Here is a 13,037-nt window from a genome sequence, read left to right as displayed (position 1 = left end):
GCAGACATTTTAAAGACACATTTTGGGTTTACTGCTTCTTTCCTTTGCTCCGTGTTGAATGTTTCAGAGCACACTGGCACATTCCTGCAGTGATTACTCTTGTTTTACTCCACCTGAAATGGGGTTGGCAGGGTGGTGCAGCCATTTTCTGGTTATTACAAACGCAGTTTCAAGATTTTGGCACGCAGAGGAGTCTGCACATCCATGTTGGGCTGTTTCCTTCACCATTTCAATACAGTGATGCAGTGGGGCACATTGGAATGGGTCAAAATATCCCACATACACGAGTATAAATCCCCAGGTGAATCTGGGGGCCAGGCATAACATAAGGTGAGAAAAAAGGTACTTGTTGATGTATTGCATAAGAGAGTAATGGTGTAATTTTTTGTATGCCCAAGATTCTCACCTATGATTCATTACGTGAACAAATTAAAGAGGGTCCTGCAAGCAAAACAATTGATCAAGTCATGGCATGGAATCACAGATATCCTCTCCACAGACAAAACATCAATTGCACTTGGATGTTTCAACAAGATACACTCTCAGACAGAAAACACCTGTCTATGAAACTGGATTTGAAACATGCAGTTAAAGTCCATCTAGGGCAGGGCAATTGTGGCCCTGGGTCCTCAGTCATCTGAGAAGGAATAAGGGATAATGGGTAAATATGTCTTCAATTGAAACTTTGTCTGCATGGTCCTGATGCCACATGGGAGAAAGTGTTATGTTCAGGAATCCTGAAAACTCTGGATAATGATAGGCAGCAACCAAAATGGGGGGGCGCTGTTGTGCACGCAGCAAGATGTCCACTGCCATGCGAGCTCCCGGGACAATCTGGGCCGTTAGCACTATATATCCGTTATCATACCCCAGTTTTGCTAGATACTTGGCAGAAGTATTTCAGAGGACCCGCTGGATGAGATGTTAAAATATCGGGAAGATCCGTGAAGCAACACCAGAGAAACACTGTGTGGAACGGCTGCTCTCACCTTGTGCCGGGAGAGCCTGAGAGACACAACAGATCAGCACACTCTTGTCGGCGGACCATGGAAGGGAGAGAGAGGAGGGGCCCGGCAAGCATCCACTGATAACAAAGGGATATACACAGACAGAGGTGTCTGGTCCCGCTGGCGGCGACATTCGCGGGCGCCTCGGGACACCGTCGAGTGCCTGCAGGGCCACGTTAACTCTTCCTGTGGGATGGATCCCCTGTGGAACAGGGAAACGGAAAGGAACATGGGCAATCGTGATTTGCTGAGGCAACTGCAGCTACCCTAGTGTGGCCCCGGGCAGACACCTGGCTTCCTCATAACTGCCTAGGCACGAGCCACAATGCTAAGAGCCTGCAATCCGGACACGTCTGGTGGCGCAGCGCCCAGTCCGGTGCTGTTTAGCTTGCACAGGACAAAAGTATTGTGAGCAGCCCTCGGGAAGCAAGAAAAGGGGCCCCCCTCGGACATATTTCCACAGTGATCCAAATGCAGCACAGCGGCTGAACCCACAAGTGAAACCCATGCACTGGAGGATCCCGGCACAAAGGCATTAACAATATAAACTGTCCTGAAATGACAAACGCTGGCAGCACAGCTAAACTCCGAACAATACAGAGGGTGGGGATACCCACCCTGCAAGCAGAGGGCCGAAGGGCGGGTGTGACTGAATGAGGGCCCGTTATGGTTGAGTGCACAAAGACAGGCTGGTCTGCCCAACGGTGCAGACATACAATTACTGGACATCAAAAGGGCTGGGAAAATGACAGCCAGGACAGAAAGGTGCTCAGGAGAAGCCAGATTTAAACACAGGAAGGCCCAGGCAACCAGTACAACCTGGCTAGCGATCCTGTGCACAGAAGCCTCTACAACCACAATCACTAGCAGAAAGTCCACGCATCACTTGCAACAGCGAACCCTGGAGGGATGCTCCCTCCTGGAACTTTTAGTTACATTTATAGGGCAAGCACGAGAAGGGCTCCCCCAATGACTTATTGAATACATCTATAGTGCTAGAGGAAAACATTTTCAACACCCTCAGGAAGGAGCGGAGCAAAACAGTAAATACCCATCTGACGGTGCAGCAGTCTAATAATCAGGAACGCAGGCCTATCCCCCGAGTGACCCAGCAGTAACCCCCCCCCACACATATCATCCTATGAGACAGGGCGGCAGTGGCAGTTGGTGGCCGGAGGCACCATCATAATCTATGCAACTACTGGACTGCTACAATAACCTACTCCTAATAGGATAACCTATAACAACGACACCACACCATGAACTTTGCACAATTTAAGCAACAAGCAGAATGAATATAAGGCTGGCTAATAATCCACACTGGTCAACAGGATACACACAGCACTGCAAGGAGACCAATAAATATATGTACGGGGAAAAGATGATGCCCAAAGGGCAAGGCCCGAAAAAGGGTAAAGGAACATTAGACAAATACACCGCAGCGATGAAGAAAGTAACAGAAGCGGACATGTCTTCAGAACAAGCAACGCAGGCTAACACCACCACCCTGCCTGCGACAATGGACCCACAGGTAGTTTTTACCACTATGCAAAAAGACTTCTCAACCCTCATCGAAAAACTAGCCAGAATGACAGTGAATGTGGCAACCATAAAAAACCAACTGGAGAAGGCCACAGGCTGCATCACTGAAGCTGAGACACGTATCAGCACTACCGAAGATGCACCAGAAGCACTACGAAATACTGTGACAACAATGGCAAAGGTCTTGGCGTCTGTGAAACTAAACTGCAAGGACTTAGAGGCCCGATCATACCGCAATAACATCGGAATTAAGCCCTTAAGGGACCAATGGAACTTGCTGTGGAAACACTATTGAAAAACCTGCTAGGCGACCCAGGATGGTCACCCATGTTCGAAGTCGAACGAGCGCACAGATTCCTGGCACCTCGACCCAAACCTGGAGCATACTCAAGACCCATCATCGCATGCCTAATGAACTACAGAGATAGAGATCTAGTGCTCAAGGCGGCGAGGGACAATCAAGAGCTAAGATGGTAGGCCAGCATTATTCAAATCTTCCCAGATTACACGCTGACAGTCCAGCAAGAGAGGCACTCATTCACAGGGGTCAAGAAACTACTGCATGATCGCCATATCCCCTACACTATCCTGTATCCTGCTAGGTTATGGCTACAACACCAAAACAAGACATATTTCTTCACATTCCCGGAGGAGCGGCAAGCTTTGTAGAGTCCAATATTCCCATCCCCCCGCAACAGTCAATAAATGGAACTGACAACTGAATCGACGGTGCACTGTGTCCACCCCGCTAGGTGATGCAGCGACACCAGAACAGAAGATGATGACAGATATGGAGAAGGCGATACCCAGTTCACATTTGATTATAGTCTGCTATTTAGACGTATGCATTCAGTGGGTACTACCACATGTTTAATATGGGTTCAAGAAACAAACAGCTATGGCCAAACTTAAAGTAAATGAAGCAATCAGGCCTGGATCGTCGCCGCAGACACCCCTGCTGCAGACATACACTATAGGATATGTGGAGGGAGGGTGGTACAAAGGGAAACATAGTTGAAGTTTGGGGAACTATGAGGGTGGGGAGGGGAGCGTGTTGGAAATGTTGGGAGTTATAGTTAAAAAAAACACAGGAGTTACTGAATGTAAAGTATGGAATCATACCTAGACACAGACACATTGCACAATCTCTAAGCTTTGCTGTGATGTGCTAAGTGTAAGACGGGTGTGATTGTATATGTTATGTACCTGTGTGAACTAAAATAAAATTAAAAAAAAAAAAACTAATAGAAATGGTCTGTGCACAACTCAAAGGTTATTTGAAGCATGTTGACACATACATGAACAAGGGTGAAATGTTGAATGGCACCACACTGCTTCGATTGGTGGTATTTTTCCAGAACATTTTCTGCAGGACAATTGACATGTGGAAATGTGCTTCTTGTGGCAAATGAACAAAATGGGGCCACGATAGTGGTCAAATGCACAGATGACATGGGGGTCTCATGTGAATAAGAGCATCATGTTAAAATGTTGCGCTCAATTATAGTACACAGTTGTCACCAAGTAAAGTGCCTCTAGTGTGCGGGAACAACACTTGAGCAGTGGCAAGTCACACTTGATCAATCACACAACACTTCCTCCACTCTCACGAAGTCCATTCACATCGGATGATTTTACCCATAAAAACAATAAACACTTTAATTGTATTCAATGGGGCATTCATGTAGCAGCACAATTGTGTCATGATGGCCATGACTGCACAATGCATCCATGGTGTGAGATTAAGGGGCCGATTCATGGAACAAATGTGTGCCGAAAATTGTGCGATTCATGGAAGGGCCTGCGCGTGTTTTCCCGGTGATATGCGCCAAATCTGTACAGGCGCACACGTCATTGCAACATCCAGAACGCTGTGCGTGACGCGCACAGCAAAATCGCATAACGTTAACACACACACCAAAAAGGGGGCAGAACACGGGGCAGAACGCACGGAATGGGGAACAACACGTGAAAATAAGGGCATAACTGGGGATGTACTGCTGGGAAGTACACGGAACGCCCACATGCACGCAAACCACACGTATTCATGGAATTGAATAGGGGAAACCCGCGCATGGCCAAAGACACGCACAGGCCCAAACACGTCCGTCGATACGAAGGCAGGCGGTAGCGTGCCTGCGCATTACAAAAGTGTGCACAAACAACAAACATGTATATACAGCTACGATGAATGTCCCATTCTGTGGCCCCCTAGAAGAAATGACGTGTAACGCAACGCACAGGCATCCCATAAAAGCAAGAAAAAGAGATAAGTGATCCCTGTAGCCCACGTACGTGTTAAAAAACACACGCAGTACGCTGTGGCAGCCAGGAACCTGAAGGGAAGCGCCCCCAATTCAGCACGATCCTCCCCGCAATGAGAGACAATAAGGGACTCTCCCGTAGTGGGAATAAGACCAAGACAGAGTGCGGGTGAGCGTAAGTGGGAGTTTATCCAAGGATAAGGCATGCAAAGAACTCTGCAACCTACGAGAGCGCTCTGTCTGACAATAGCAAAGACAGGCGTATTTCTAATACAGAAAACGTCATCAACACCTAAACACTATAGGGGGCACAAGTTAATTGGGATTGGGTATCGTCGACTAACTATAGGTGTTGCTGCAGCATGGTTGGTCTTGGCAAGACGACGTCACTGGTCAGCCTCGTGGGTTGGGTTGGGCCTGGCAGGCCGGCTTGAGGTCATCCGTGCGGTGTTGGTGCGCTGGGGCAGCCTGTGACAATGATGAATACCTTTCCTGTCTTAGTTGCCCTAGGCCATGCACACTGCAGTTATTCAGAAAATGACATTTACGTTCACTAATAAATTGTTCCGTAGCTTATCTTATAAAATAAACGCAACACATGAGGAATGCACCTCGTGAGAGGTCTGGTGGTTATCGGTTGGGGTGAGATTTACCTGTGTCCTATTGACCGGTACTTTAGGTCGTAGGACGGGGCTCTGGGGCCTGGGCCGAATGATACATGTCTGTCTGCTGCGTTAGAAGTTATTATATAGATGGGTCTCTGTGTCTTGTCTCAATGATGGGGGTCGTCCTTACACGGGGTCAGGATTCTTGGGGGGTTCGTGGGATTTATGAAAGGGTGCTGGTAGATCAGTGGGTTCATCTGTGGGTTTATTACCGTGCTGTAAATAACACAGGTGGCAGGCTATGGCCTTGGTTGCGGCGCCGGGGCCTCTGAAGTAACGCCAGCTTGGTTGGGGGAGGTGAGGGAGCGCGGCACAAGTCTTAGCTTTTTTATCTTGCAGGCTTGGTAGGGTGGGAGAGGGAATGGCCTTGCATATCCACAAAGGTATTTTCCTCGTGCGTTGCTGATCAGTAAATGCAGAAGTTTTATACTGTTCTGCCTTATTTTGACGTTATTTAGACACACATACATATTTCAATTTCATTACACATTTCTTTAAGACAGTCGATTCCAGTACCTTTTCATTGCCTAACATTACATTCATTACATTGTGTGCGTATTGTATGTACATTTAGACGTTATACGAGGGATATCTAGGTTATGGCCTACAGAGATTGATGCTTGCCACTTTGGGTGGTTCAGTAAACATATATGAGTTCCAGTTTCTACATACTATGGAAAAAACACTTTTACAGATAGAGGTTATACGTTTGGTCAACATCTTTCTCCGTGGTTATAGCAGCATTAGTCCAGACCTGGAGGGATATCATATAACGTTACATTTTTATGGCTTATTCACATTTTAAAACAGAGGTAGTTCATTAGTACCAATACTTGAATTGTTTTCTACCTTCTTCAGATAGTGATGCTTCAGCTTTTTTCCTCGCTACCCCGGCCTTGCGGTCCGGGTCATACGGGGTGCAATATCACATTGTTACTAATATAATGTTGCCGTGTTGGCATCTCGGGTTTAGCTCATCTCCGACTTTCTCATGGGAACGCGCTCGCAGCGGATCTGCCAGTGCTGCTGAGGCGACAGAGATGCATGAAAAGGCCCTCCAAAGGTGGGGGCCTCGTTACAGTGTGCTAAACTCACGCCGTGTTTGCTAGACAAGATGGCATCTAGGCCTGACTCGATTTTTGGTAAATGCAAAGACGAGGTGCGTGTGGGCAATGTCGTCGGCGGGCGAATCCTCCTCCACCTGGGCCCGGGTGGCATGAGGGGGCGTCCACCGAGTCATGGTCCTCACCTGGGGAGGAAGCTGTAGGTGAGGAGGGCCTCGCGGCCAGTCCTCCCCTACATTTCCCCCCTTTCGTTACTTAAAGTAACGAATTTCTTTAGCTCTTCCAATCTCCTACATTCTTGTTCCTCTAACACTGCACCATCCCATGCAGGGGTTCCTTTTATAGGCATCCATGCTCTGCACACCCCCCTTAAACTCTCACCTCTCCTAGCATACTCATCTGGTGTACATGTTAAATATATACAGTCGCCAGTTTCTTCCAGATCTACCCAGACCTCCTCATACCATTCCAGTTCTACGTCTCGTGGTTCTTTGATAGTGGTGTGCCATAGTTTATCTACTATGTACTTATCACGGCACATAGGCACTAACTGGTACTTGGGGGTGTTGTCTGCTCCTGTCTGCACATGTACTTCTTGTGTTGTTTTAATTGTACCACCAGAGTTGCCCATTGTCACCATCATCATTGCACCGTTAGGAACTGCATTAGCACAACATCGGAGGCCCACCTGGCACAGGCAAAATATCACAAGGATGATCACCACTATTGGTATCAGGAACTTTATTGTCACTCCAAGCCATGAGGGAACCCACGAGAAGATATTGTCGAACCACGAGCTATCTTCAGCTCCACCTTCCATTTTCATCTTCTCGCCCAGGTTATGTACTGCTTCAATAACGTGGGACAGGGACCCATTTTCTGCGTCTTCAGAAGGTACGAACGTGCAGCACGCACTTCCTATTTTTCGGCAAACACCTCCATCGATAGCTGTTAACAGGTCTAGAACATACCTGTTCTGCATGGTCATTAGTCGCAGAGCTCGTAGTTCCACCTTTATTATGTTGAACCCTTCTTCAGTGTCATTGGCCAACTGGATCAGTTCCCACCGTGTGATCTGGAGCCATTTTGCATTTGCTCTTGCTTGGACACTGGACACTAGCGAAGCAAAGAATGTTTCCACGGAGCTGAACAGGCGATACTTGTCTGGAATCTGTGCCAATAAGTCAGATGATGCTTGTGATATGTAGTTCGAGACTCGCTTGTTTCTTGAGAGCTCTTCTTCCTTCCCCCCGGAGGACAGGACATAAAGGTGCGCTTGTGTAGTTGGAGAAGCTGCATTCTGGTTCAAGCCTCCTTTCATCATGTTACTTCTGTCAATATGGCTTTCTGGAATCACCATTAGTGTCGAGTGCAAGGTGGCCATTGAGCAGCTACCACTCCATGATTGGGGAAGGTGCAGGTACGCCTGGTTTCCGCATACCCAGTAGGTGTCCATTAATGCTGCTGTCCCTTTTTTCATATCTGGGATGGTGAGAGTTTTGTTACAGTTCGTGTTCGTTCCCAGTGCCATTTTTCCTTCTCCCTTGAAACATAGTTCGTTTTGTATTTCACTTTGTAGCTTGAAGGGTTTCTCCATCGCTGTTACCCATGTTAGTTTAGGGATGTGTTCTTTCCATATTGGCAAGCACGTTCTTTCCATCCACCGCAACTTGTCCGGTTGGACACCTTTCAGCGCTTCTGCCTTGCACAGTACTTCTTCGTCTTTCCATTTGTTTTCGGAAAACAGTGTCCCTTGTATTGCAAAGAAAGGTTCTTTAAGACAGATCACTCCAGACGCCTGCGAATAGCACGTTTTGTTGTTCTGTAGCATTCTGAAAGAGACATCGTGTGCTTGGAAAGTGTTCTTTATTCTACACAGCGTGAGATGAAGGAGACATTGGGCATCCACAATGGGCAATTCTCGTGGCAACAATACTTTAGGTGTGCCTGATGCATGGGGGATAAGTGAGCAGACATAACAGCTCTCATTGGTTGTTTGTTTGGCTGTTGTGCTCATATCTGCATACCATTTATTTGCTTGGTGTGGGTGTCGTGGGTCTTCCATTTTGTCTAGCCCTAGTCCATAATACTCATCATACCCTTTTCCACCAGTCTCTCTTTTCCGCCTACTTTTCTCCCTTCTTCTGTACCTTCTCGTTATAGTAGGTGAAGAACCAGGCCCCTCTTCCTCCCCCCCACCCCCCTTTTCTAATTCTTCATATAGGGACTTGTGTTCTGTCATCATAATCACTTTTCCATCCTCCTTGATAAACAAGAGATCGTTGTTTGAAATTGGGGCGGGAGGGATTGTGTGGTTGTTGTATGTTCCAGGTTGGGACATTGTGTCATTATTTACATTTTTGGTTCTCAATTGTGAGAGGACAGCAGTGGGTGGTGTAGTATAGTATCCCCACACAAAGTGTGATCCATCCCAGATCAAGAAATCACCTTCTTTGATACCTACAGTCGGACTTGTTTTCGTTCCAGGGGCAAGGGTGGTGTTGCTCCCCCCTCCCCCCTCGTTCATCTCGGTAGAGATGAACGCTATAATCCAGTGTAATACCAGACAAAACATTGAGATGAAGAACACGATAGCACACATTGACAAACCACATTCAAATGAATACGTTAATTTAGCCACTAACATTTCTCTAAATCTAACATATCTATTAGTTGCAGGCTGCCCATTCGATGCCATGATAAATCCTGTTTGAGACACAAAGGTTCATTATATACAAACATGTAAGCATTTCCACGTTGTAACGTTTCGATGATAAAATATAGGGTTGGGTGAGGGAGGGGGTGTGTTGACAGACAAGGTAGCTTTTCAATCATCATTATTCGTACCTTTATATATATATATATAAATAATAAGAAACATGTCATTATAAGAACAAAAATAATAAAAACATCTTAGAGAGCACCGTGGGGGAAAAAAAAAAGAACCCCACGCAAAATTTTCAAAAACTGTAATAAAAAGAAATTTTACACATACATATGTACATGTTTTAGTCCAGGACATTTGTCGCGCGCTAATTGTGCTCACCGTTCATCTCATAAAGCACAAAAATTCCAATCATTCGTTCCGCACAACTTCATCGTCCGCTGTTGCCTGTGCCTCGTCTTGCACCTCACTTTCCGCAGCGCTGTAAGCTTTACGTACGTCTGTCAAATGCACCCAATATCGCAGGCCCTTCACCTTTACTGCTGTAGGTGTGCAAAACACTACCTCATAAGGGCCATGGAAACGTGGTGCATTCCACCTCCGCACAAAGCTTCTGACATATATAAGGTCACCAGGCATGAGTTGTAGCGGTTTTTCAGGCAATTTGTCTGGTTCAGTTGCGTTCCCCTCCTCTCTTGTCGAGGGGGGGGCTAGTTGTTTTGCAATTACGCGCGCTGCCCGTGTCAATTTTCGCAGATATTCTGTGAACTCCTCCCCCAATATAGCTGCGCTTCTGTGTGCATCAGAACGCTCACGGAGAGGCGAATGCGCTGTATGCATTCTTCTTCCCGTGACGATCTCGTGCGGGGACAAATGGTGATCCTTACTTGGCTGGTTTCGCAGTTCAAACAAGGCCAAAGGCAGGCAGTACATCCAAGTCTTTTTGAGGGAAAAACAAAGTTTTGATAATCTGCTTTTTAACAGGCCATTTATCTTTTCCACTACGCCATTACTTTGAGGATGATAAATCGAACATAATTTGTGCTTTATTCCCAATAATGTAGTCACTTCTTTAAATAATTCATTAACAAAATGCGTCCCGTTATCTGAGCGAATAATGTCGCAAATTCCCCAGCGCGGAAACACTTCCCGCACTAGGAACTTCGCGGCGCCCTTCGCGTCAGGGCGGGCACATGGGCCTGCCTCCACCCACCTCGAAAATGGACATACAACCACAATCATGTACCGAGCCCCATTACACCTTTCCCCCATGTCTACATAATCAATGTGGAGCTCTCTGAATGGGCCATTTGGTTTTGGTATCGTACCCCTTAGTGTACGCAAGGTCATACCTGAGTTGTAAATTTGACAGGTCGTGCATTCTAGGGCTAACCTTGTGACGTGTTCCTGGAGGCAAGGTGCAAACCAATCTTCTTGTATCTCTGCCATTATGTGTTTCTTCGTGTTGTGTGCGGGAAAGTGTAGTTGTTGAAATGCTATTTCTAACAGCGTAATTGGCATTACCACTTTTCCTGAACTCTCTTGTCGCCACAATAAATCAGTCGATGATTTGCTGCAACCTCTCTTAGTCCACCGCAATTTTTCCTCTGCACTAGCTCCCTCTTGCAGCTCTATTATCTCCTGTGTGGACATCATGTTGTATCCTGTGGGGACCTCTTGGCTTGCTGTGTGGTGCAACATGTACTCTCCTATTTCACCTTTTTGTAGATATGAAGCTGCTTTGGCAGCGGCGTCTGCTGCCGCGTTCCCCAAAGATACAAGATCTGTATTGGTGGTATGAGCTTGACATTTTACGATGGCCACTGCCGTGGGGTCTTGCAGGGCCTCAATCAGTTCTTTCAATAGTTCTGCATGCTGGACTGGTGTTCCGTCTGCTCGTCGGAACCCTCTCCGCCCCCACCGGGCCAACCCACCGTGAACTGTTGTTGTCATGTATGCTGAGTCTGTGTATATGGTCACTGCGCATCCCTTGGCGGCATGCAATGCTTCTATTAGCGCTATTAGTTCTGCTGCTTGCGCTGAATAGTGTGATGGGAGGCGGTGTTGTACTAGTATCTCATATTCATCTTCCTCTAATCGTACCACTGCCATACCCACATGCTTTTCTCCTGTCTCCATGTCTATTGATGCTGACCCGTCCACAAAATACACCTCACCCTCGGTCAGGGCATTTTCAAAAATCACTGCATCCTTACCTTCGTCACCTGTGTACGTGGCGCAGTTATGGTTTTGCATGTCCTCTACAGTGCATGCCTCTGTGATGAATGTGGCTGGGTTCACTGTTTTACATCTCACTATATGGATGTTAGCGCTGGACAGTATTATCTCATATGCTGTGGCGCGTTGTGTTGTCAATGTGCTCTTTGTTCGCTCTAATATTGCAAAAAGTGAGTGTTCCACAAACAGTGTCACCGGGCAGCCCATCACTATCGTGGCACTTTTTTCAATTGCGAACGCGGCTGCAGCTAGGGATTGCTCGCACGCGAAGTGACCTTGCATTACTGCATCTAGGGTGCCGCTATAGTAAGCGAGTGGTTTGTGCCCTAAAGATGTTTTCTGCGTCAATACTGCTGTCATCAGTGTTCCTTTGCAATGTGAAAATAAGAAAAATTCGCGCCCATAATCTGGATTTGCTAGTACTGGAGCGCTTGATATCAGCTCTTTTAGTGAGTTAAATGCTGTGTTCATCTCCTCTGTCCATTCTATGTGTTTGTGTTCTTGTTGTGCTTCTTTCAGTGCCTGTAACAAGGGCCTTGTGTACGCCGCATAGTCCAAGATCCATGCTCGGCAATAGTTACACATACCCAGAAATTTCTGCATCTCTTTTACTGTTTTGGGCTCTCCAATTGTTCTAATCGCCTGTGCCCTGTCTGGTATAATTCGCTTGCCATCCTTTGATATCAACTGACCCAAGTATAGGACCTCTGTCAGACAGTACTGTAACTTCCCTTTGTCCACCTTGTACCCCTTGTTGGCCAATAATGTCAGGAGTGTTATTGAGTCCTTTCTGCACTCTTCCTCAGCCTGTGCACAAACCAATAAATCATCAACGTACTGAATCACTGTGCTTTCTACAGACAAATTCCCCAGATCTTCATGTAGTACCCTGTTAAATATGCTTGGGCTCTCGCAATATCCTTGTGGTAATCTGCAATGTTCGAACCTCCTTCCTCCCAATGTGAATGCTGTCAAGTACCTGCTCTCTTCTGCTAAGGGAATCGAGAAAAATGCATTTTTTAAGTCAATTACTGTGAAGTGTGATGCTACTTTTGGAATGTTGCACAGTATTGTCGCCGGGTTCGGGACTAGAGGGAACTCCTTCATTACCACATCGTTCAGTGGGCGTAAATCTTGTATCATCCTCCATGAACCCCCCTTTGCTTTTTTGATTGGGTAAATGCATGTGTTGCATGGGGAGTTTGAGGGCACGATTATACCCTGTGCTAGCAGTGCTTCTATTGTCTCTCTGATCCCTTCTTCTGCTTCTCGCGACAGTGGATATTGTTTCACCCGGGGTAGTATTGCTCCCTGTTTTACTTTTATCACCACAGGCTGAACTTCATGCAGCAACCCTACATCGTGGGGGCCATTAGTCCATAAGTCAGTGGGTACTGAACTCATGTCCTCATCAAAAAATGTGTGCGGTGCTCCTATTACCGCCATTAGTTCAACCTTAGTTTGTCTGGCTGTAACTACAATGTCGCAGGGCATTGCCAGTTCCATCACTATTTCACCATCTCCCTCAGTGTCAGAAAATAGCTCCTCGTCAGAGAGCTCTCTCAGCGGGATATTTGCATTTGTACACAATA

This window comes from Ambystoma mexicanum, chromosome 5q (genome assembly GCF_040938575.1).
Source record: "Ambystoma mexicanum isolate Mex_15411 chromosome 5q, UKY_AmexF1_1, whole genome shotgun sequence".
In the NCBI taxonomy this organism is placed as follows: domain Eukaryota; kingdom Metazoa; phylum Chordata; class Amphibia; order Caudata; family Ambystomatidae; genus Ambystoma; species Ambystoma mexicanum.
The sequence above is the reverse complement of the archived record's forward strand: the minus strand, read 5'-3'. Positions refer to the sequence as shown.